Here is a 26612-nt window from a genome sequence, read left to right on the forward strand (position 1 = left end):
GACCATGAGTACTTTTATGGTTAAGATGAAGAAATATGGGGGAGCTGTTCATTGCCTGAAAAGCCCTTCCTCACCCCAGGACACCCCCAGGTCTGAGTGGGAGGTTGTTGCATGCTTCCTTCCTCATCTTACTTGTGCCTGTGCTTAGGGACCCAAAGCGCTAGGGCTCATGCTTGGCTTTGCAGCCCCTCTGCCCCATCTGCCTCCCTCTATCTCCCTTCACTTCATTCTTGGCAATCAGAGAAATGGTCAGAAAAGCAAGGTCTCTCACCCCAGACACATGCTCAGGACGGTGTTTCAGAGGGCTGTTAAAGGCCAGTTAGTGCTGTGTTCTGGGTTATCTCACGAGGGACAGACTCAATAACGTCAGCTCTGGCCTTTGACCCAAAGTTGCTATGATCAATGAAAGTTTTCTCCCCTTTCTTCTTTTTTCCTTCCTTCCTTCTTTTTCCCCGTGCACAAGATCACATTCAAAAGCACGTAGCAGTGCTTGTTACTCAGGTTAGCAGTGGAACATCCGTATCTCACAATCCCTCTGGATCCCGTAAGAATGATGCTGGGTGCAGAGCAGCACATGAGGCTGAGGAGGAGGGTGCTCACCCTGAACCTCATGTCCCCTGAAGGGACTTCAGTGCTCATCACAGCAAGGTCAAGGGGCCTGCGTCCACAGAGAGAAGACCATCTCCTGAGCCTCTGGCCCCTTGCCTTTGACTATGGGATCTGGAGCAGGTGACATCTGCATGAAGGGGAAAAGATAAATAAAAAAGACAGGAAAAGTGCAGAGAAGACAGACTTTATGTTGAGGCTCTGAAGAGGGAAGTGACACCTTCCACCTACATCGATGCAAGGTGAACAGGGGGCCTCGTGGGAAGCCCCCAGCCAAGTTGGCACCTTCCCACCCACGTATAGAGGGAAGAGGGCCTGGCAAGATCCAAATGAACCCTAAATAGCCTGTGTTCTTTCAGTCATAGATAAAATCAGGGTTTCCTTGCTCATGCAGAGCAAGATGAGTTCTCAAACCTACAATGCAGTCACCATTCATCCTTTTGTGGCTTCTCCTTTACCTCTGATGCTGGCCTCCCTACTGACATGTTCAGTGATGCTTCTGCACCTGCTTGGTGGGCCCCCTTAGAAGACCCCTGGAAGCCAATTGCAGGGATCTGATGTCCCTGGGAGAGGTGACCCGGAGAGGCACCTACTCAGAGCTTGTGCATACTCCGGGCTTTTTCAGGTACCCTGAACTGAGGACAGCAGAAAGGAAGCACTTGCTGCTCTTTCTTCAGAAGCATCCCAAAGTGTTCTGAGCTCCAGTTCCATCAACTAAAACGGAGACCTCAGTACTGAGTGCTTAGATGATTTGCCGGTGATCTGATGGCCTAGCCATTCGCAAGTCATTATTTTGTGTGTCCCTATGAGAAGCAGGCAAAGGGAATACTCCTTTGTCTTTTTGATGAGCATCATTGCCATGGTATCCACTTTATAATGAGACAAACTGAGGCTTAGAGAGTTCTGATACAGCAGAAATGGGATCTAAGGGATCCAACCCTGAGGCTGAAGGCAGAGTAAACTGGTTCTCTCAGTCCTGCAGGTGTGTGATCACTGCCCTACTGCCCATTGTGCTAAGGTACTGAGAGCCTATCACAAGTGCTCCTTACACAAGGCTGGGGCCATGAACTGGGGATCGGATGGGGTACACTTCAAGTCATGTTCTGAGGAACTATCTCTGCATCTGAACTCCGGATGTCACTGGGTGTGCAGCTTCTAAGCCCAGATGCAACATTGTTCAACACAGCCCTAGTTTGGACATTCACCTCTGCCAATTTCTGTGTGGCCTTCTATACAGTCCCGTGAAATAAGGCTGAGACTACCACCTGCAGAGCTGCTTTGAAGACTGAGTGGAATCATGAGCATGGTGCACTTAGTAGGGTTGCAGGTCTCCCCATCCACACAACTGTCATGGTGGCCGTTGTTCAGATGCCACTTCTCCCAGGAAAGCAGGTAGACCTGGACATTTTGGCCCTCACATTCAGAAATCCACTTCATCCTGAGAACCGTGATACTTGTAGAGCACCTTTCAATGAGAGAAGCTGCCGGGTAGAGAGCAGCTTCCCAGCCTCACAGGCAGACGTGTTTCTCCCTGAAGCTCTGTTCACTTGCAGTTGCAAACCAGTTGTTGGCAACCCCTGGGCCTCTTGGAGTGCGTGTGACCACACCCAGAAGATGGCTATTTGGCACTGTGCTCTGCTTCCTGGATCTCTGCATTAGTGCTGTCTCTCTGGTTCCCAGTCCCAGAATTTCTGCCCTTAAACCCAACTCTGAGGCAGAGCTATCCTAGCAGACCTGCTGTGGGCACTTACACCACTTCTCTGCGTTGCCTTGTCCTCCCTCCCTCAGCTTCTCTAGCTGCCCTCGCTTCCTCCTTCTGTGGTTGCTGCTTTGCAATCTGACCTGGCCAGACAGCCTCAGTGTGACCTCATTCTCCACAGGCATCATGTTTTGGACCGGTTTTCTGATGACAACGCCACCTAGCTGTGCATTTACAGTTTTCCATGTGGTACAAAATGTTCCGCTTCCTTGTGTCTGAGCCTGTGTTCCTCTCCCAGAGAGCAGGTTCTAGAGAACAGATGCTAAAAGTGTACTGTTGTCCTTGCAAGGGCAATGCACAGTGTTTAGCCCAGTCCAAACCAAGCCTTGGTAAATGCTCATGGGAAGCAACCAGCTCTGCGCTTTTCAGTTGAGTTAGGAATTAATTTATATTCCAGGATCCAATAGTTGCTAGTCATATGATCTCGAGCAAGTTATATAATCTCAAGCCTCTGTGTACTCATTTTTGAATGATGAAAATGTACATGCAAGAGTCATTGTGAGGATTAACCGATCTTTTGAGTAAAGCACAAAGGACTTAGTTTAGCATAGTATTAGTAGTATTTAAAAATCTCATCTGCTGTTTCCACTACTAGTTGTGTTTTATTATTATAAAAGTGATTCCCTGTTAGGGTTTTTTTTTTTTTTTTTTTTTTGGCTATTTTTTTTTTCCACCACACACCATGGATGTTGAAGTGTACTTTAGCAATGACTAAGTTTCGGAAAAATTCTGTTTTTGTAAAATCATACAGCTTGACTCGACCAGCCTTCTTTGTGGATGCACCTAGAAGCAAGCTACACTGTTTTAGAAAGTGCTATGGCCACATATCTCTGAGGAAAGATTTCTGTAACTTATGATATTATTTAGCCAAACTCTGTGATAACAATTGTTCAGACAATCATTTTCTGCTTAGAGGGGAAAAGCTATGATTTAGTAAGCAAACTGACTGTGCTCCTCTAGCAGTGATGGTTGAATTTTATTTCCAGTTCCCAGCCATACTCCATGAAGGAACAAAGTTGGAGAATGAAATTGCCAATGAGATTTATTGTATTGTATTATAGTGTGCAGTAGAAAGGAGCATGAGATGGCAGAGGGGTCTCTGAATGGTAGATAGACTAATAGAGCCAAAGAAAGAATGATTTATGCATCCAGAACAGGGAAAGTAAGAACATAACTGTGATTTGTCTGACTGGAATTTAATCTGTGCTCCAGGCAAAGTTGAAAGACATTTTCCTTGCTTCATGACTCCATGGTTTAGGTCTGATAGTTCCGTACTGAGGTTTTAGGCTGTCTGTTGGGTAGATAGACATGAAGGAGATGGGTGGGCTGAGGCAAGGTGAGAACAGGTTACCACAGAAGTGGGAAGACTACTGTGACTCCATGAGTCTGAAACCACCATTCACAGGTCAACTGTACTAATCTCCAGCCAGCGGACAGAGAGGGATCTTTTGTGGGACATGGAGCTATCTTTGTGAGACTTGATTGTTCTTGATTCTTGCTTTTGAATCACAGGAACTTTCTTAGTCCTCACAGAAGATGGGGCCTGTAATGGTTGGTACATTGTGTCAACTTGAGAATTGAGAAATTTAGAAGTTTAACTAAGTGGTTTGGGGAGGGGTGCTAGGCTCCTCACTTTGTAAACATACTGAGTCTATGCAAGAGGAGGGCACAGGCATGGTATGGGTGGGTAGCCTGCATACAGTAAAAGGGAGGAAAGGAGACTTGCTCTTCCCCCTTTTGCTTTTGATGTTTTTTCTGTCTTCTGCTGCCTTGAACTGTTGACCCTGTGCTATGCTGCCCTGCCTTGGAGCCAGCTGATTATGGACTGAAACCTCCACAGACTGTGATCTAAATAAATCTTTCCTTCCTTAGTTTTGGGTGTTGGGTATTTTGTCTGGGCAACAAGAGCAAAGTAGCCAACACAGGAACTGTGTCTGATTTGTTTTCCTTGTATGAATCTTATGCCTGAACACAGTGCAGAGATGTTTCACTAGTAACAATTTAGTTTTCTTAACTGGAAGCAGTCTCCATTAATATAGGAAGTTAATAGGAAGAAGCATAGTCGTAGGACTCTACAGGAGCTATGCTACCACATGGTATTTCAGAAAAGGTTTCCAGGACACATGTTAAAAAAACAAAGGCAAAGGAAGTAGAAGCAGCTAATTACACTGTTTCTGGGATCAGCACAGGGAAGAAAGTGGGATCATTACCTTCTCTTAAGCACTTCAGAAGCTGAGAAACTGAGATTGTGGGAGGTTAACTACACTCTAGGTGTGAAGATCTGGTATTTAAAAGCCCCCTGGTTTCTGGTCACTTGGGAATTGGGATCCAAGGCCATTGCCAATTTACAAAAAAATCCAGCTCAAAGCCAGTGAAAGAATTGGTTCCTAATTTTACATGACTCCAAAGAGAGTTCTGGGCTTTAACTGATGACTGCATGTTCCAGGCTGAGGAGTGGGAGAGCCAGGGTTCCATCAGGAGCAAGCAGGGCTCCATGTTACTCGACTTCCCACATTTCCTCCTTAGGCTCTGGAATGGGAGACTCACAGTGATTATCCCTAAATAAGCATATTTAGACACATATGCAGGTTTTATTTGATGATTATTATTAATTGTTTAAGTACGATACAACTTTCTAAGGCCCAAGCCCAGGAATAAATTATAAACTAGGCACATTGCAACTGGAACTGAGAGATCTATCTCTTGCTCATTCATTTATTCACTCATTCATTCACTCTAATTCAACAGTCACCAAGCACTCCTTACACCAAAGCAGTAACAGGGCGAGGGGGCAGCAACAGTAAACAGCAGATCCTGCTTCACCCTAAGAGTAAGTCTAGTGAGCACACCTGACAGGGATTGAGCTGATACTTGATGCTGCACAAAATGTTGTGTTAGAGAAAGGACCAGCCCTGTATGGTGGTGCTTGCCTGTAATCCCAGCACTGTGGGAGGCCAAGGCAGGAGAATGGCAAGTCAGAGTCCACCCTGGGCAATTTAGTGACTTAGTGGGATCCTGTCTCAAAATAAAATGGGCTGGGAATGTAACTTAGTGCAAAGGACATGGGCTCAATCTCTGGTACTGAAAAAAAAAAATAGAACAGATAAATGAACACCTGAATGGAGACAGCCCCAGGGAGCTGTGGGCATCCTAAAAGCCTGGCTCTAACCCAGTATAGAGTTTGGGAGGGCGTCAGAGAAAACATCTTGAGAGTGAAATTCCTAACTAGATTTGCACATTCTGTCATACAAGAAGTAGTAACTGACTTTCTTCCACATGCCAAGCTCTGCCCTGGATGGTAGGGGTGACACAGTGGCAGGGGACAGACACCTCCCTGTCGATGTCCGCTCCCGGCCGGCAGGAAGGACACACGACAAAGTCTGGTAGTGGACAACCTTTTCTTTTTATTTTCCTTCTCCGTACAGCCTGCCCTGGGTTTTCCCAGCTGAAGCCTCCTCTGGTCCGCTCCCCGCGGCTCCTTTTGTGCTTCAGTCTGCCCCAAAGCCTCTACCGGTCCGCTCTCCGCGGCTCCTTTTGGGCTTTTACTTCCGGGCTTTTATCTGGCTTCTTCTTCTGCCCAGGGGTGGCACCGGTATATATACGGGTACAGTGTCCAATCATGTTAAAGTAAGCAAGGCAAGCTGATTGGCTAACATCATCAGTTGCCAGGCAGACTATATTGTTGAGCGGGTTGTTTACGCGGTAAGCAGGAAACTAACATATTCGATGGGAGGGGTAATCTACCTCAGGCCTCACTCTTTACTACAGGCCTCATGTCCGCCAAGTGAGGCGACCGGGCTCGGGGCTGCGGCTCCCAACATCTCCCCCTTTTTTATTTTTTATGAATGTGCGCATCGTAGCCCTTCCTGGACTGGGTGCAGAGGCTTATGCCCTATGCGTAGGCCCACCGTAGGTCCTTGGCTTAGACCCTGGTCGGCCGTCCCATGGTCTGCCAAGGCCCTGAGGCCCTCGTCCTTTTTCTAGGGCCAGGCACAAACTGGACGGAACCTGGATGCACACAAGCTTGCACTCATTCTCTCTCCGTAAAGAAATCCCCTCGGAGAGAAATTTAGACCTGGGCAGCATCTAACAGTCCAGCGGCTTACGTGCAGGATGGGGTAGGGCCTGGCTTAGGTCGAGTCATGCTGGGGAGGCACGCTCTTACCCGTCATTGACTCATCTACCCTGCTATATCATAATTTTTTAGAGGAGGAGTGTGGGAAGCTCACCGTCCCTAGACTCGGTCGTAGGCTAGGCGAGCGAGCCATGCATATGCCTGAGGATCTTCTTGTCCATTTCGGGCTACCACTATTTCTATTCATCTTGTTGGTTGGTCTGTGATGGATCTCCAGTAGGGCAGGTCTGATCTTTAGTCGAGGGCTTTGTTGCCCGTGTCAGTCTCTCCGGTATCCACAGTGGTTCTCGTCCCGGTTCCTGTGGGAAAACACAAACCGCGCCTCGGTTCCAGCTGATTACCGGATCCGGGCCCATCCATTGTCCTGTCAGGACATCTTTCCACTTCACCCACCCTTTATGGTTGGGGGAAGGGTTGCAGTGCTCCACAGCTGGGGAGCGATTATCATTATTTAAATTTAAAAAATTGTGTGTGAATAGTGCCATGGATAATCGTGCCTTTGGGGCCAGGCCTTGGCCTACTCCCCCTTTTTGTTTTTTATTTTTTATTTTTTATTTTTATCTTTTTTGGTTTTTTTTTTTTTTTTTTTTTTTTTATTGGTACCAGGGATCGAACTGGCGATTGCCTGCTTACAAGGCAGGCGCTTATGCCGCTAAGCTAAATCCCCAGCTCCCATTTCCTCGACCGGCGTTTTTCTCAGCCTGCTCGGCAGAGAACTCTGTGTACCAGGCTCGCCAATCCAGGTAACTACCCGAGGGCAGACACGCCTTTGCCAGCTGAATCCAGTCCGCGGGGGTGAGGGGCCCAGAAGACAGATTCTCCAGCATGGCAATGGTGTAAGGCGCAGTCGGCCCAAAGGTTGTAACTGCATTTTTAAGTTCTCTAATCTGCTTTATCTCAAAAGGCTCCCATACATTGCGTCCCTGGCCCATAGCTACTTGTACAGGAAATATCTCGTAGGGGCCACTATCTATCCCAGGTGGATGTACCTCATGAGACAAGCGTCCCCCCTGCCAAAGCCGCCTGTAAAAATACCGACCCGCCGGCGGCGGAGCATAAGACGGCGGCCGTGATTGGGCGGAAAATGGGGGCCCGTGCATCACTTCCTGTTCTGGCGAAAGGGGAGGGAGCTCCCAGGCGGCCGCCTCGTGGCGAGGGACCGCCTCCCTCTCGCGCCGGGGCGCACTCAGGAGCTCTCTACTCCTCCGCAGACCAGGTTGAGCAGAGCGCAATTCGCGGCGTGACGCTGGAAAAGAACCCTGCGACTCCTTATTGAGCGACTTAGGCTCCTGACAGCTGGTCTCTTTGGCCTCCCTGCCATTCAACTTTCCCTCGTCCTCGGAGTCAGACGACTCCGAGGCTAGAGCCCCGTCCTCCTCCTTAGCATCCTTGTTCCCCTTGACAGACACCTCTCGGGAGCTCCCTGACTGGGCCTGCTCAGATACCCTGCGTACTTTTGTAAGCTCTTGAGAGCTTTCTCCACAACCACCCTCGCTCTTAGTGCCGCTACCTAGCATGTTTCCCATTTTTTAATATGTTACTCACCGCGTGAGGCCCAAGGAATCCGCCACTTACGCGTGAGCCTGAGGGGAGTCTAAAAGCCCTGTAGGTGCGCGCCACCCAGAGCCCAGGCTTATCCTCAACTCACCTGTCTCGCAGCTCTGTACTGGAGCGTTGTCCACTTCCACGTCGCGGGGGTGATCAGTCCCCGTACGGGCCACCAAATGTCGATGTCCGCTCCCGGCCGGCAGGAAGGACACACGACAAAGTCTGGTAGTGGACAACCTTTTCTTTTTATTTTCCTTCTCCGTACAGCCTGCCCTGGGTTCTCCCAGCTGAAGCCTCCTCTGGTCCGCTCCCCGCGGCTCCTTTTGTGCTTCAGTCTGCCCCAAAGCCTCTACCGGTCCGCTCTCCGCGGCTCCTTTTGGGCTTTTACTTCCGGGCTTTTATCTGGCTTCTTCTTCCGCCCAGGGGTGGCACCGGTATATATACGGGTACAGTGTCCAATCATGTTAAAGTAAGCAAGGCAAGCTGATTGGCTAACATCATCAGTTGCCAGGCAGACTATATTGTTGAGCGGGTTGTTTACGCGGTAAGCAGGAAACTAACATATTCGATGGGAGGGGTAATCTACCTCAGGCCTCACTCTTTACTACAGGCCTCACGTCCGCCAAGTGAGGCGACCGGGCTCGGGGCTGCGGCTCCCAACACCTCCCTACCTCCGGGAGTTAACAGGTCAGGGGTAAGAGGAACTTGCAGGGGCAGTGCTCAGCTCAGATTGGGGTCCTCAGGGGGTGCTTCTTTTAGGAAGTGCTGTTTACAGTCAGGACCAAAGGAGGAATAAAATGTACAAAAGGAAAGGGGACCTGTGAGCTGGTGAATGGGGGAGGGAGGTCTGGTCACCAATGGCAAGGATCCCTCTGGCTGCTGCTCAGACAGGACTGGCGTGAAGTAGGTGGTGGATCATAAGGCTGTGATTCCTGCCTCTTCTCCCTTAAAACAGCAAGGGGCTAGAAAGCAAGAAAGTTATCCTGTGGCTTTCCATTCTGAGATACAGCGTTCTCACTTTCTCTCTGGCCACTTCTGTGTTATTCATGTAAACATCCTGCCCAGTCAGCCAGCTCCAAATAGAATCTGTTTATAGTCAGTGTCACCCAGTGCATAGATTCCAGAACCAGCCTTAGATGAATCCAAGGTCTTCTGTCCGTCATTAACCCTGTTGACCCTCCATCTGAAAGAGCTCTGGAATCTCCTTGCTCCTCCCCTTGCCCTAGTCCTGTCCTTGCCAGTCACCAGCTCAGACTGACTTCCTTCTGACACGCACATTGGTTGTGTCACATAGACATTAGCCATAGTGTACCGCTACCTTGGTGGTCCTGTCAGTTTTCTCTGCAGAACCCGCAGCCTCAAATTTCAGGGATTTAAAACAACAAACATTTGTGATTTCTCCCTACCCTGTAGGTTCATGGGTGTTTCTTCTGAGCTGTGCAGCTTGGCTGGAGTCTGAAATTGCCTCTTTTGGCCACATGCATGAATCTGAGAGGTTGGTTAGCCTGGCAGGTTGCCCTAGACTTCCCTCCATTCGGTTTCTCATGCTCGGTGGGGCTGGTCCCGGACTGCAAAAGTGGCATCAGAATGACTATCTGCAGCAAGAAAGGGGCACTTGATTCCTAAGCACTTTTGGAGGAGTACTTGGGTTCAAACCCAGAGCTTACAAATGCTAAGTGTATGTTCTGCCTCTCAGCTACACCAAGACCCCTGCATAAGCACTTTGAAAGCCTTTATTCATGTCATACCTCTTTTTGTGCCATTGGCCAAAACAAGACATGGCCAAGTACAGATTCTAAGCATGGAAAAATAGACTCCCTTTATGTCAGGAGGAATGGCCAAGCCACTCTGCAGAGGGTTATGCATACAGGTGCCCCGAGTGAATCAAGCCCATTACTGCATCATGGTGACTCTGGATCCAGACACAATGGCACTATTTTTTGCTGTGCTCAGTTTTCTGGTGCTCACTACCTTGGCCATCAGGCAAGGGTACTCACAGAAGCTCTTCAGGGCTCTGCTGCCCATTGATAATATGGGAATCATTGGATGACAGTCTGCATAACATCAGATAAGAAAATGTGTAGTTTGTGTATGGATGACCTGGGGACCACAAGAGCTCAGCCAGTTTCTGTCGCTACTCTTGTCAGCTGAAATCTTCTGAAACCCCTTCCTGTGTGCTGTTGGCCTGCTCAATCCCGGCGAGACTCACACTTGAACTGCCACATCTTAACCTGTTTTCCTCAGTCCTTGGAGATGCTTTTCATGACCTTGCACTTGCACCTCCCTGAAGCAGTGGCTAAAATCTACCCTGCTTTCCACGTTCCTCTTCCATTCCTCTTCTGCCTCATTATCCCAGTAACGCCCTTGTCTCATGAGCTGATGCATCTGTGCTTTGTCTTGTTTCTGCACCAAGCTTCGGCTCCCGAGGGCAGGAGTCAGGAGTTCTTTGCCCTCTATCCCTACTCTGAGCGTGGGGCAGAAGCTCTGCTATGGTGGAGGACCTGGGTGAGGAATGAGTGTTGGCATGGGAGAGTGGACAAGTGGGTGGATTATTTTCTTCACTTTGAGTCATCTTGAAAAAGCAGTGGATGGAGTAAATGTCAAAGCTGACTTGCTCTGTCTTTCTTCTTTCCATTTTCAGATTCCACCTTCCTTGGCTGGAAATGCCAGTGGCAGGCAGTTAACACTCCGAGCAGAAGTGTTAGTCCTTAGTTGCTGAGCAGAAGGACTATTCTACCTGTGCCTAGGGAGAGATGGCCTCTTGGCCTTCTGAGGTGAGTGCTGTGAGATGTAGTCTTCTCCAGAAGCTTCCAAGGACTGTGTTGCAGGGGGAGGGGAGATGCTGTGCTGTTTCATGGTTCCTTTGTAATGCTGACTGCTCTGCCAGAGTTCCTCTGGGGAGACTCCTCCCTCTGAGAGAAAGGACAGACCTGAAGAAGTCTCAGGCAGCCTCTCCTGGCCCTGAAGGGAGTTTCTTTCAAGTTCTCATGAAAATTGATAAGCAAATGCTCAGAGCAGGAACATCCTTCTAGGACAGGTACCAACCCTAACCCTAACCCTGAAGAAGGCCAAGCATAATGCTTCACTGTGTTCTGGAGCAAGTGTTATAGCACGGCCTGTGAGACACACCTGGCAGGCTTGGTTTTGCAAATAAAGCACATGAGCTCCAGCCAAACCTCCCAGATCAGGAGAAATGTACCATCAAGTGAAATCAGTCATGGCTATGTGCTGTCTTCAGGCACTGAGGGTGGACTGTTTGTTATGCAGGGAAACCTGACTGACATAGCCGCATTTGAAGATCCTTTTGGCAGGTGGCCCCAAGACTTGGCAACAGGGAAGTCACTGTGACAGAGTTCATGTGTCTGCAAAGCCTGGCGTAGGTACCTTGCACTCTAGAGCTGAGCTGTCTGCCTGGGGCCACTGCTTTAAAATTAAATAGAATTAAAACTTCAGTTTTAAATCACACTGAGACTTATTTTAGGTACTCAAAAGCTACATGGGGCTGGTGGCTACCATATGGACAGAGAGGGCTGGGGATGTTTCCTTCATCAGGGAACAGTAGATCAGAAAGAGGGTCGCCACCCTGGGACATGTCACTGTACCATGCTTGCCCTAACTCAGCTTGGGGATGATTGCAGCCATTTGGAAGAAAAAAGAAGGTTGGCATGAGTAAGTGTGTGTGTCTATACAACTATTTTTGGGGTTTTATGATTATTGGTGAAAATTTCTGTCTTTTTCTCTTTGTTATGGTTACTTGGTTATGACTACACCTCCTAACTCTCTGTCTTCAAAAATACAATTATGTTTACAGTTTCTTTGGGTGGTGTGGTCTCTGCCTATAAATTCTTTTAGAAATGAAACCACATGGGCATAGGGGTTTCTTGGTTTCACAGATTAAAATAGACAGAAACACAAGCTGGAGCCCTTCAACGGTCATAGGCAGTCTCAGTGTTGGGTGTGTCCTTCTGTGATGGGAAAACACCAGTTGCCATCTTGTTTCCAACATGAGCAAGAGAGACAGAAACAAGCAGAGGAAGAAAATGTGTCCAAGAGAAGGTGTCTGGGAGTCTCGGCATGATGAGGAAGGGTAGAGGCAGAAGAGAACTGGGGTCATAGTCGTGGTCATGGGTGTAATTTAAAAACAAAATACCTATTGAACAATGTATCAGTGCTTGGGAACTCACAGTGTCTCAGAAGGGGGCTGAGAGGGTCAGCCCTGGACCTGGCAGTGATCCACCATCTTGGAAGATGGGGGCAAGACTGGCAAAACCAGAGGTTGCATGAGGTCCATAACCAGATAAAGCAAGGACTCGTACACACGTCACTAAAACGGTGTCTGCAGATGTCGACTCAGACAGAAGAGAGAAGGGACTAGATGGCCACTGGGCCTAGGCATGAGCCCCCAGGCTGGGTGTTTAGGAGCCTCCAGGCTGGGTGTTTAGGAACTGGGCTCTCTTGCGCTTGGGTTACCGGCCTTCCCTGGCCTCTGCACCAGGTTTGTGGCTGAGTCCCTGTTCCATCCCTGTCCTGCACATGCTGCAGTGAAGAACAGATGTGTTTCTGTGCTCACGGAGCTTGTGGTCCAACCTGCCAGGTGCTCTCTGCTCTTCTTGCTCCCTCCATGTTGAACCAGATGTAACTCCCAGAGGCTGTAGCATCCCACCTCTCCCCACACCTGTTGGCCCACTTGTAGAAGAGACCTGGGACCCCACGCCTTCTGTCACCTCTCATCTGTCAGCTAGTGGCTTCACAGGCAGCCTGCTCATTGTCACCCTCCTCTAGAAGGGCCAAGCCCCTGACAGCAGAGGCCAGGGAAGCCAGGTGATAGGAAACCCCCTCCCCACACATTCATGTTCATGTCCTTCCTCCTTTTGGTGTCTACACCCGTCACAACTCAGAGTCACAGTCCAAGATCTATAGCAGAAGGGACAAGACTCACCATGTCCTCACCTCCTTCAAGGTCCCCTGTGTCATCTCACTCCCTTTGTCCCCTTCCTCCTCCTGCTGACTGCAGAATAATCTTCAAAGCAATATATAATGTGGCCCAATATTTAAGTGGCAATCATACTTCTGCCTCTTATCATGCCCTCCTGTATGTAATGCCTTCTTTTGATCTCAGCTTGATTATGTGCAAAATGGACAGAATAGTTAATAGTATTAAGGACTAAATTAAGCTCATACTGTGAGAATGCTCAGAATACTACCAGATGCAGCAGTCTCCCACGGCCACTGTTCTACCTGGGATAGGTGGGCCTGTGTCACTGTGACTGTGGATGTAGATGTGACACAGCATCCTATGTTCTCATCATACCTGGCACCACCAGCCTTTAGTGACCATCTATGGGATGTGGTCTGTGAGATTTGCTTATGCTATTTTCTACCTGGCAGGGCCATCTCTGTCTTCCCAGTGTTGTTTCCTGTTGAGACTCCTGCCTCCCATTTCTGCCTCCTCATCCTCAGCCAGGGTTTTTCCTTGTGCCTGTCCTCAGGTCCTCAGCACAGGCCTCGCTGTTATCCCCAAGCTCACTGTCTTGCTGGGATGACCCATGTGCTATATGCTGTCTTTTTGGGGACAGCCCTTCCACTTCCTTCAAGGCTTACCAAGCACTCCCCTAGCCCAGTCCCTCATTGCATCTCCAACACCAAGAGGCCGTTAGAAGGCAGACACAGTGGCCATGTGGCTAAACATGCAGTAAGCTGGATAGTCGGGGGCCAGGAAGGACCCTGGGGGTCACTTTTCTCATCTTCAGCTTTGCAGGTTCCAGCCAGCCTGGTGCACTTTCTCTGACCTCTACCTCTATTTTTAGAGACCTGAAAATGGGAAGGTGGCATTTCTGTAGGCTTCAGATCCTCTAACTTTGGAATGGGCACTTTCTGGTTTACTCATGGCTTCGTCTGTGAGCCGCCTGGGATGCCTGTGGTTTCTTCATCTGCGTGTCTCCCATTGAATTAAGCAAACACACCAGGCCCACATTGCTACTGCCCTTTCTGAAGACAGAGGCCTGGCAAAGAGGAGAAAGGAGCCTGGAGGGAGCAAAGTCACCCTGCCTGCAATCCACAACCCAGACCTTGTGCTGTGCATGGTTCACATCAGGAGGCTGCTGTGTTCGCCAATAATCTCTAGGTTCACACTTTGTCATAGGTACTAAAACTTTCCTTAGGCCCTGAGGAAAACAGAAAGATGGAAAGCCTTCTAGAGGTGGCAAATTTGTTTCCTTTGTGGTTGGACAAACAGAAAGGAATTGGCACCGTGCGGTGAGCAGCACCTGCCCACAGGCACTCACTCACCTGAAGCCTTTCGACATGGTAGGAACCAGGCACCTGCCTCCCGAAACTTGGTGCTGGGGCCAAAGAGGGCCACTCAGTGGGTGTCCTGGAGTTGTCCCGAGTGGTCCTTCTGCGTGTCTGTGTCCTGTTCCATGCAGTGATAGCAGCATATTCCCATGACCACCCCTCCCCGCTGCTGTCTACCTGTACATGGTACCCATCAGTGTAGTGCCCACTGCTTTGGGTTACCTTCAGCATTTCCCTGTGTTTGTATTGGAACCGAATCCTTGAGTTGCATTCCCAGGGAAGGGATCCTGGAAGTGTCTTTTAAGAGTCTTTTGCCACTTGCTCCCAGTTGTGACTCTGCTATGGAAAGAAAAGAAGAAAGGAAATCGGGGGACAGGTACTGGAACTTGATCCCTGTAGAGATGGGGGTCAGTGCAAAGGCCAGAGATCCCAGGGCAGTGGTGAGATCATGTGACAGGGACGTGGATCTGCTTTCCATAGCCCCAGTGTCCGGGTCAAGGAGGAATAGGAGCTGGCCAGGGGGAGGCCCTGCTGAAGGGACAGCCATTGGCAGGCGGGACTTGTTCCTGATGTGAAGCAGAGTTCACCGTTGGGCCTCCCACACCTGGGCACCAGTGTGCTGACTGGGGGCACACTAGGGCACTGGTGAGCCCTAGCTGTGATTCAGGAGCTACTTGGAGCCCTACAGTTCTCCTCACGTCCATTTGAAAGTCAGAGTCCATGTATACTTTGGCACAACCTTCAGATTTAAAGGGACCCCCAGTTCCCTGTGGAATTTAGCTGCCTTTGGGCCAAGAAGGGCCCGAAGGCCCATGTTCTAGGGGGTTGCAGAGAGATGTGGCTGCAGCCGTTTCCCAGAAGATGAAGTACGCCAGCAAATGGCTCCATCAACTGCTGTCTGGCACTGCCTCAGCACCCTATCATCTGATGGAAGCACGCAGGATGGATGCAGGGAAGGAGGAGTGTAGGGATAGGTGCAGCAGAGGTGCCCTTTGGAAGCTCGGCTCTCAGTCCTGCGGAGCTCCGCCCCTGCACCCACAGCACTGGATCCTGGTCTTAGTGCTGGGGCATGTTCTATATTTTGTAGCTGGAAAGTGAGGACACTCTAACCCCAACACAACAATATTCCTACACTGGCAGGAGGAACAGCCCTGGCAACTTCCCAAGAGAACCCTTTTCACAAGGGCAATGTGGCATGAGCACCTAGCAGTTCTCCAAGCTGAAGGTCCCGGAGGACCCTCACACCATAACGGTCCATGTTCTCAGCTCTCTTACTCTCCTGGCTTATACCTTCTACCACTTACCATCTAGACACTCACTGGGAAGCATTAGGGAAATATTTATCTCATCAGTTAAAAACAGCAATCAACCATCACTTAGTAACCTAAACAACACTTTAATGAAAAATAACTGCTTAGCTGGAACAAAAATTAAATCAGTACTGTCTTAGCCATGTCTTCAGGGTCTGGCTTGGAGGACCACAGTGGGCTTGGTCTCTGCTTCTGCTTCAGGCTGTTGTGAAATCAGATGTCTGCAGCCTTAGCCCTAACCCTCAGTAGAGCAGGGAAGAAAAGCACTAACTGTAAAGAAGGCTTTGACGTCCTGGACTCCCAGCAAGGCTTAGATGGAATCTTGAGGGGCCTTGGACATAATTTGACCTTTTGTTTTTTGGCTGTGTGCTGAGGATTGAAGTTGAAGAATCACAGCTGTGGTGGTTAAGAAGAAGACTTTTCAGCCAGCTATAGTGACACACATGTGCAATCCCGGCACTCTAGGAGGCTGAGGCAGTGCGATCCCAAATGTGAGTCCAGTCTGGGCAGTTTAGCAGGACCCTATCCCAAAATGGAAGGGGGCTAGAAAATAGCAGTGTGAATGCACTGTGTTTAATCTCCAGCACCACAAGGTAATGTTGATGATCATGGTGATGGTGGTGATGGTGATGATGGTGATGCTTTCCAGCCATGCTGGGGGTCTTTCAGGAGGCGTATCGTGTTCCTGACCTACTTTCAGTGACTCAAGTTGACTGTAAGCTTTTCTGTGCCTCACTCCCATCCTCTATAAAATGAGACAGTAGCGCTTATTCATAGGATTATTACAAGGATCAGAAGAGTAAACATTATAGAGCTTTTATCACCAAGTATATCAGAAATTCTGTGTGCATTATAGATCTACACACGCATACACTTAGCACAGACCTATATACACACAAGGATTCATGCAGGCACATATATGTACATATACGGCATATGTGCATGTGTCTTGGTGCTATATATAAACCATATGCTGTATATCTGTGTATCAGTACTACATGTATTACATAGACATATAGCAAAGACAATGAAAGACAGGTCACTGCAGGACATCACACTTTTCACGGGTTTCTGAGAGTCAGAATATTTAAGAACCAGTTTTTCAGGCAACATTTTGGCCCTATCTCAGATTGAGGGACTTTGAGGGGACAGCCACATTCAGAGGTGCTGCATAGAGTTTGGCCATAACTGTGAGAGTCCAGATAAGGGGCCAGCTGGTAGGGGCCCTCTCCTGGAGCCCCTAATCCAGTCCTCTTTGCGGGTAGTGAAGCGACTGCCCTCATTTAGCTCCGGCTGGAACATCTGGCCACAGGCAGCACGGAGAGCAGAGTCAGTGCAAACACTGTGGCAGCACTGGCTCCAGGAGTCCCCAGAAAGCCCGGGCTGCTCATCCCACAGAGGGGGGCATTTTCCTGAACTGTGTCTGTCGGGAAGCTGTCAGCATGAACCTTACAGAGACACATGCAGTCCTGCAGCCTCTGAAAATACACAGGCTCAAAGGAAAGAAGGAAGGCTGGCTTCCGGGGCCTCGTGCAGCCCTGGTGCATGCTGAGCGGGAAGGCCTGCAGGCCTTGCCTTCTCCTGTGATGCTGGCTGGCTGTGAGGTCCTTGCCATGACCCTCACCTGGAAGACACAGCTGAGGCTGGTGTGCCATCACTGTGTCACACCCTCTCTGTTTACTAATGAATTCAGTCAACCAGTAGCCCTGGAATGCCTGGAGGCCAGCAGGAGGAGGAGAGCTGGGGATACTTCAGTAATGTCATGAATGAAATCCCTTGTGAAACCCACACTGTCATTATGAAATTCTACAAGTAGGAAGATAAAGAGGAGAGGAAGGGGAAAAGATTCTAGGGGTGACTAGCGTTGGGCACACTGAGAAGGAAGAATGAGCAGTTATGGAAGACAAGTACATTGTCCACATGGGTACCAGGGAGCAGAGGGGACACCGTTGCCCTTGGTGGCACTAAGGTGGGAGGTGGGTATCTAGCAAATGCAGAATCCCTGGCAGGGTTGAGTCAGGGAGTCAGAATGGAAGAGGTCAGCAGGTGAAAGGCCTCGTGGCCTTTGTGGACATTGCATCTTCAAGAATAGTTTGCTGTTTCACAGTGACTTCCTGGGGAACTGCCTCTGAGCCTGTAGCTGGCCAGAGCGTCTGCCCTGGGCTCCACAGAAGCCCATGTGGACCCAGTCTCATGTCCCCCCTGCAGATGGAAGCTTTTCAGGCTGCCAGCCTGTCTTTCCTATTAGCCAGGCCTTTCGATTTTATGTCCTGCCAATGGGACAGCTGGTTGCTGCTCATTTTCCTGACTTTTTCCTCTAAGATCTTGAGGCCACTTTGCAGCACAGCCTCTTCCTCCTGCCCCAAGTGCACCTGTCTCTCCCCGCATCTGAATGCCTGCTCACACAATCCCATGCTCCTGTAGAAGCCACATTCATAGGGCAAGGGCTGGGTGGCCTCAGGAACCAGATCATGCACTCTGCCTGTGTCACCAGGAACACCATGGCATCGTGGCTGGAGAGCCATTCAGCCTTCCTGGTGGCCCCTTCAAGCAGTGTGACGACCCAGTACCAGAATATGGCCCTGCCCAGCACTCAGCACATCTTGCGTCCCTGCAGCGCCCCTGCTGGCTGCTCTGCCTGTGCACCACTCTTCCTGGCTGGCTGTACTGTCCTTGTGCCTTGGTGTGAGTCCCTGCTTTGTTTCTTCACCTACCAGGTGACCTCTTAGCCTTCACTAGCCCCACATGAGGGCCAGTGATCCCTGTGCCCTGTCACCAGGCTGCCCTGGACTGGAGTTCAACCGGAGGCAGTGTAGAGATGTGGATAGAGAGAGGATGATAGTGGGAATTTGGAGTCCTCCCAGCTGAGAGCGTTGACAGCAGTTTGCCATCAAGGGCCACACAATCAAAAGGTCTGGATTTTATGGCCAGACCCTCTTAGGTTGCTGAGTTCTTCCACTGTGGCACAAAAGTAACCATAGCAACACATAAACAAACGGGTATGACTATGTTTCACAAAAACAGGTGGAGGCCACCTCCCGGATCCTGCCAGTGGGATAGCCTCTGCTGTGACCTGGGCTGGACTCAGAGCTGGCCATCTGTGCAGGGAGCGCCTCACATGGTCCCCTGTGCTCACTCACTGCTGCATCTGCCTCGCTGGACAGAGCTTTTCAAAGTGCTGTTGTGGCCAGCAGTGCCGGCTGTGTGCCCAATATGGTGGTCATAGGGCTGGGCCTCAGCATGGATGACTGCACAAGTGACTGAGTGAATCACCATACTGTGGGCACTCAGCCCAGTCAACCAGACCCACCCTGCTTCTTCCTTTCCAGCAGGAAATGCTGGGCTGGGCTGGGGGTGGTCCCTGGGGAGTTCAGCTCATCTTTTTGTTCAAGTGCCCATTTCTGGAATGATTTTATGAGTTCCGGTGGGGACCAGAGGGTCCCCTTGTGTGCTCGTGACTTTACTGAAGTATCCCCAGCTCTCCTCCTCGTTCCTGGCAGCAGACACAGCTTTCTCAGCCATTAGCTGTGTGCAGGGCCCATCTGGATTAGCTCCTCTCAGAAGCCAGGATGGCTGGCAGGGCAAGAGTTGCCTCCCCAGGGCAAACTGTCCTGGCCTGGGGCATCCTGGGTTCTACACGGCCAGCAAGTCCTGTCCCAATGTTTCTGCGGCACCGGGGGATGTACTCTTCTCAGGGTGCCACTCACATGTCATCTCACTGAATTGTGCCGATATCCTCATCTTAGCCGATGAGACTGAGTCACAGACAGGTGACAGACCTAAGACACAGAGCAGCTCAGGAGGAAGCTGGGATTAGAACATGGTGTGCCCACTCTGGGGTCCCACCTCACAGCCACCACACTGAGCTTAAGGGCATGGACAGGACCCAGAGCTACTAGTGAAACTGGACGGGGTTCATCTCACCCCGCCGAGTTCACTTCCACCCCTTTCCCTACAAGAGGACTCTGCTGCCCGGAGGTGGCAGCTATTCACCCAAGTTCACACAGCATCACACAGGCAAGACTCAAAGCTGGGTCATTTTTCTAACTTCTAAGTCAGGGCTTTTGCCACACACCTAAGCCTGTGCTTTGGTACCTGGAAGCAGAGGCCAAGTCTGTCCCTATTGCTACTCTGCCCATCTCCACCTGAGGTACATGGATCTTCACCTTTGTTATCATCCAGAGGTCATAAAACAGACAAGTATCTTGGTGAGCATGGATGGAGCTCTGGCCTGGACTGTCAGTTCTGGGATCCAGAGTCAGCTCTCAAGTGCGCTTGGCCAAGTCTGACCCCCACTTTGACCCTCCATTTCATCCTCTAGGGCCTGGGGGTGCAGGGCCTGCTCAAGCTGACCTGTAGGCCAAGCTATCACAGATCCTGGGGACCCCAGCAGACGTGTTTCCCTGTCCCTGCTTCCTGTTGCTTCCTCTGATTCTCTCGAGCACTCTGCACCAGGATGCAGCTGTGCATCACACGCACTGCACCAAGATGGGAAATTTGTCCCCAGCTATCTCTGATGGCTTCCTGCATGGCCTTGGAAGTCTGGGAAACTGCTTGTGGGCTGTTCCCAGCCAGAGCCCTGGAGCTTACTCTTCCACTTCTGCCTGTAACAGCAGGCTTCCTGGTGGGTTTTCTGTTGCCTGGAAATTCTGTCATCCCTTTTGCGTATCTCTGACTTGAGATACCTCTGGGAGTCACAGCCATCAACATTAATGGAGACAGAAGCCTAGAAGGAAGGAAGGCCTGGGCTGACTGAAGCTCACTATGTGGTTAGACCAGCCACTTGAGGAGGCACTTGGTGGCTGTGGGTAGTTAGCAAGCTGTGGGCTCTTCTTCAACTCTCAACACCTCCTTTCTTGATCTAGAACAATCTACAGGACCTGGCTGGGGAAAGAGCAAGGACAGAGTGGGTACAGAACTTAAAGTTTCCTGATGTCCAGAGGCTAGGACTGGGTACATTTGTCATGCTGCAGAAAGGTATCCTTAGCTGGAGACTGCTAAAATACAGGCTGTTCACGGTCCAAGTCAACTCTGCAGTTCAGGGCCACCCTTACGGGAATGGGTGTAGTACTGAGATCCATTTACCTGAAGAATGCTAGCAGTGTTCCCTGGTTGTCAAGAGTTCTGTTTGGGAGACTGAATTTGTGTCCTAGCTCCATGATTTGTTAGCTAGGTGACACTGAACTAGTTTTTAATCTCTCTGTTTTAGATTTTTTCACTGGCAAAATTAGGGCAACGATAATTTGTGCAGCCTCATGAAAAGCTTAAGAGGTAGTATTTTATTATTGTCTACAGACTCCCTGCTAGAGCTAAGCTGTCATCCAAAGCAAAGGATGGCACGGTGGAGCAGCGAGGGTGTATCAGTCAGTGTCTTATGTATAACAGCTACTCAAAACATGGCATAGCAGTGTCCTTTTGCATTCAGGGTCTGTGTGTCACATGGTGGTTCTGGTTTAGCCTGTGAATTGAACTTGCTAGACTCCATGGTCTCAGGCTACTTGAAATGTATTTTTGTTCTGAAGGAGGCTTAATGATTTTAGAGAGACAGGCACACAAGCCCCTTCAGATGACCACCAATCTGAATGCAGTCCTGGCACTTCTGTCCACATTCTATTGGCCAAGTCAAGTCACATGACCAAGTGCAGCGTTGATGAGATAAAGAAATACACTTCTACTTCTGAGTTGGAACTGGAGGAGTCAGTATTTGCCTATCCATCATCAAATCGGTACTGCTCAGACAGTGACTTGTTTAGAATTCCCTGAGGGCTGTGAAAGCCCAGATTGTGTTTCCTGTCCCCTTGCCCAGTGTCTGATCCAGAACTTGGGGCTGGCCTAAGGAAGGTACATTTCTAGCAAACTCTAGGACAGCTTGTGTGATGGCCAGTGTTTCACCAACACTGCGCTGAGGCAGCAAGGTGCAATGAAGAGGTGCAAATGAAGAGGGAGAGGGAGAGCAGGCATTGTGATCAGCAGATGGTAACCACAGCTCTGGAACCCTGCACTGTGTGACTTGAAGAGGACCTGGTGACAGGGCTGAAGCCTGGCCTCAGGATGCAGAGTAAATGAGCAGTTTCCCTGAGTCCCAGATCTAGCATTTGCCATCCTGCGTGCCCTTGGAGCCTTGATTTCTTCTTCTACTTAGTGTAGATTAAAGCGCGTGGCAATCAGATTTACAGGAGTACTGGAAGGGACAGGAGGTGACACTTAAGAGCCATGGCTGTGGGTGAGGAGCTGCACGAGTATTTGTTACTCCTCAGCACTGAAGAGAAAGCAGACACATGAGATTTCTCCCTTGTCCTGCGGAATGAACATGGGTGAGCTTGGATGAACAAGGTGTTTCTTTGGGTCTTGAAAATGCCTACTGTGCCCCTGTGCTTTGGGCATCGTGGAAAGCAGCCAGTTTCTCTGCTGGCACCCAGGGGTGCCCCCAAGGACCCGGGTGGGAAGCCTTTGCATTGTTATTGATGACCCAGAATCACATCCACTCCCATCCAGCCCCACAGAAGTCACATGGTGGTTTGTCACATGGTGGTTCTGGTTTAGCCTGTGAATTGAACTTGCTAGACAAACCCTTGGCCATGTCATCTGCCATTTCCTACCAGCACAGTTGTAGCTGTTCCCCATGTGCATCCTTTCCTGTCTCCCAGGACTCTGTAAAATGGGCTGTTTGTCCCTCCTGATAGTCACATGCGCTCTGCAAACAGCTCAGCAGATGTTTCCTGAGCAGTCATCAATCTGTCACCCTGGGACAGTATTGATCCCCTGTAGATCTTCAAGGACACCCTGGGTGGAAACCACACCTGTAACTCAGAGCCACATGCTGTGCTTTCGTGGTCACCACCTGCCTTTACCTGCGTGAGACCCTTATAAGTGCCTGACATGCATTCCTGGCTGACGTCACTCCAGCCTCTGAGCCAGGTGCTAGTTTCAGCATTTACCCCTGTTGCTGCAGAAGAGCCTTACCCAAGCATGACCGGCAGGGATTCGGCAGTTTGGTTGTGGTCTCTGAGCTTAACCACTAGGCTTGACTGCCTCTGCGCGTGGAAGAAACATGGCCTGTGGTCTTGCACCTGTGTGGTTGCTGTGGGTAATGGAGTCCCAGCTGTGAACAGGGGTGGATGGGGCCTGCTAGCTGATGTGGGGGTCTTCACAGGCCTCTGTGGTCACTGTGTTTACCTGTTTGTCCTCCAAGCTTGGATCCCTGGAGAGCTGTGACTGCATGGTTGAATTCACAGCCTCAGGAGGGACTGGGCAAACAACGCACCCCCCCCCCCCCCCCCCAGTGAGAGTGAGCCCTGCGGGCCTCCATGCTGGAGACATGAGCGCCAAATGATGAGTTGGTCAAGATGCCTTTTTAAAAGTCCCTTGCAGCTCTGAAATTCTGTGATCAGGAAATTACTAGGGGAGAGTTCTCCTTTCCTTTCTGGCCTTGCTAAGGTTTCTAAATGGGACCTTTATTCCCCACAGCAGGTAATTACAGGAGACTGTGGTGACGCCAGCAGGGGCTCTGAGGTGGACCTGGTAGCAGCTGCTTTCTATGATTATCCTGTTTGATCCGTTTTGATTCCTTTCCTCTCTCCCCTCCCCGTTTTGAGACAGCATCTCACTGTGTAGTGCAGGCTGATCTTAGACTTTTGTAGCCTAGGCTGGACTCTAACTTGAAGCAATCCACCTACTTCAGCCTCCTGAGTGCTGTGATTATAGGCATGTGCCACCATGCTTGGTTCTGTGATGATTCTCTTTCTGCTGATCAGATACTGGGATCCTAGCAGGGCCCTTGGTTCTAGAGTCCTTGCCTTCAAGCTGGTGGCCCTCCACTGTCTGTCCTAGGGGATGCCAGACAAGTATATCAGGAAATTGGGGCAGCAGGGATGGGGGACACATACCCACAGGCTCACATCCAATAGGAACAGGTACAAAGGTCTGGGTGGGACAATAGGGCACTGTTGAAGCAGGGGTCTGAGGTAAACCTCAAAACGAACACATGCCAGTGAAGGAGCTGGCTGGGCTCAGCCCCAGGAATGTGAGCACAGTGCTCTAGTCTGGCCCTCCTTTTCTAGAGGAAGCCAGCGGACTAGATTATTATGTGAAATGTTCCAGTTCTTTTTAAGTATTACAGCTAACTCAAAGTTTCTCTACTGTCTCATACTATAATCAAACGTGCCTAAGAGGCCATAGTTTTCACGGCTCTGATTTAGCCCAATAATCAACAAACAGGGAAACTAGACTTGGAATCCAGTCTTGCTGGACATCTCCAGGGAGTGTCAGGCACAAACCATGAATCCGGTGCATCTCAGGCCAGGCACGCTGTCCGCCACCTTGACGGGCTGCACCCCAGCACCTTTTCTCAAAGCAGGTGCTGAAGCGCAGAGAAGGAAAGGCACCTGCTCAAATACACAGTTTGGCACCAGCAAAGTTCTGGCTTGCCACCAACCAGCAGGAAGTGGCTCTCAGGCCAGCAGACAGGAAGCTACCAGTGGCTGATTGTGCCCAGAAAAAGTGTTGAGTGTTTACAAAACCAATGTATTTGTTCCTAACAGAGCTGATGGCAGTTCCGGCCTCTTTCTGGAGGGTCTCTCCAACTGGATGTTGGACACTGACCAAGACCGTACCCTTGCTAATGACCAGGTCTCAGCCTGACGAGGAACTGATATTCTCCTGTGTGGTTAGCTTCATAGTGGAGCAGTGGAGCCTGGACTTGGAGCTGGGACAGTTCTCAGTATGTCCACTCATCACGTCCTCACGTGGCTCTAGGCTGGGCTATTTGAGTAATTGCAGCCCTGCTGGCATCACAGAGCTATTGTGAGCATCTACTTACATGGATGGAGCTAAATTACCAAGGAAAGGAACAGAGAAATGTAAACTGTGTTTGGCCTCATATTTATTCTCACAGAATGATAGTATAACCTGGGACAGGAATGATAGGAGGGAGCTAGAAAATACAGCCCATGCAAAGGCCCTGGAGCAGTTATGACTTGGTAAGAGAAGATATGGAGCTGGCATGACTGGAACGAAAGAAAGAGGAAGGTAGAGAGAGAAGGAGAAACAGAGTGTGGGGAGAGAGAGATGGTGTGAGGGTGGAGCAGAGGGCCTGGTGTTAGTGACTTGTTGATGGCACAAAACACCTGACGCCTACAACATAAAGGAGAGCAGATTTATTTTGACCTATGGTTTTTATAGGATTTAATCCAGAGTTATCAGACTCCCAGGCAAAAACAGCCCGGTGGTAGAGAGTGGCAGAGGAAAGCTGTCCAGCCTATGGCAGCCAGAAAGCAGAAAGAGAAGGGAGGAGCCACGAGGGGATCCACCCTCCCAGCTCCCATGCGACCTCCACTAACCAGACCGTCCCTCCTAACGACACATGGACCTCTGAACTTATCATGGATTAATCCATGGCAAGTACAGTCACCTTCCCAGAGCTCCCCTTCTGAACACATGAGCCTTGAGGGACATTGTCCATCTAAACCAGCCTTGCTCCCAGTTCCCATAGTCTTTTCTAGGAAGAGTCAGATTGTAAATATTTTAAGGCTTTGAGAGCCAGTATTTCTCTGATGTGGACACTCAGCTGTGCCATGACAACATGAAATCAGACATAGACTGTATAAAACTGAATGTGCATCACTGTGTTCCAATAAAACTTTATTAATACAAACAGGCAACCAGGCTGCTGGCTCTTTGCCAGTCTTAGCCATTGAGTTTCTTTATATTTATTCTTTTTTTTTAAAATTTTATTTAAAAGGAAAAAGAGAAAAACTCAAAACAAAACAAAGCGGTGTAAGGGTACACGTAATACAGAACTACAAAAAAAAAAAAATAACAGTAAGAAATCACCTGTTAATAGATTACATATTATCATCTTAGAAATAGTTGCTCAAATCACAGTATCAAAGAATACAAAGTGGACATTCAAACAGAGAGACTGCACACAGCTGTGTTCAATGATCCAAAAACATTAATATAGTCAGCTATTTAACACCCCTAAACACACTTGCTGTTATATCCGTTAGAGCTCTTATTTTTCCCCCTCTCTTTTTTACAACAAAATTTACACATTTTGGATTTTATTACTCCTTAGTTCTTATTACTTTTTTGCGGGGAGAGAATACAGTCAAATATGGCAAAACAAAGCTGTCAGTCAAAACCAAGGATAGACATAGCACATGGTGTAGAACAGAGTACAAGGTTATCAACAATGGTTATCAACGTTGTCTCTTGTTTCCTTAAAAAGAATTGTCTATCTCATTAGATATTATAAAGTTGGACAAAACAGTAGGGAACAAGACCAATAAAACTTAGGCATTGTAAACATTACAGGACTTCCAAAGAAGACAATAGTCAAACCAGAATGGGCATCTTAGTGAATCTTATTGCCTTCAAAGTAGTTGCCTATACCCTCAAACTTGATACTATCGCACAGAATGGAACAGAGTCTAATCAGTCAAAACAAGATCGTGGAAGTATTACAGGACTTCAAAACAAGTTAATAGGAAATCAAAAAGAGTTACTATTATATATCCTGCTAATTTTTTAAATTTTTCCCCTTAATTAAAACAAACATAAGAAATAACTAATTTTTTTAAAGAATAAGGGAGAGATATATTTATTCTTTATATTTATATAATCCTCTATATAAATGAAGGCCTACTCAATCTCAAACTTAAATGAAAAAGGAAAAAATACACTTGAAAGCATTCCAGTGACAAGGCCCTGGAGGGGAATTCTGGTGGATGGTTCGGGGTAAGAGCTTGTATCCCTGCTGGTTTGTATCTGGTGGGTCCCAAGTTCCCAGGAGGAGAGGGGAGGCACGCAGATGCAGAGACAGCCAAGACCAGCGTCACTGGGCCCAGTTCCCTCACCTTGTGTCTCTCTGTGACTTTTGCTGCCACAGTGACCTTGATTATATAGTCTCAGAGGACCATGGGCTCACTGAGGACCGAGAGACTGTCCAATCAGCTGTCTG

At 49.2% G+C, this 26612-nt stretch overlaps 1 protein-coding gene across 3 annotated transcripts in view; it reads left to right on the forward strand.

Moving 5' to 3' along the window:
* St3gal1 (ST3 beta-galactoside alpha-2,3-sialyltransferase 1) overlaps positions 1-26612 on the forward strand; it is a 77304-nt gene that overhangs the window by 11428 nt on the left and 39264 nt on the right. For 2 of the 3 annotated variants that reach the window (XR_010041194.1, XM_063231037.1), the window contains exon 2: positions 10690-10822. The exons of the other annotated variant lie outside the window; for it this stretch is intronic. The gene's annotated coding sequence lies outside the window, so the exon portion shown is untranslated. The remainder of the gene's footprint in view (positions 1-10689; positions 10823-26612) is intronic. 3 annotated transcript variants of the gene reach the window in all.

Source organism: Cavia porcellus, unplaced genomic scaffold, assembly GCF_034190915.1.
Source record: "Cavia porcellus strain 051 isolate PalLab524CR breed Dunkin Hartley unplaced genomic scaffold, mCavPor4.1 scaffold_19, whole genome shotgun sequence".
NCBI lineage: Eukaryota > Metazoa > Chordata > Mammalia > Rodentia > Caviidae > Cavia > Cavia porcellus.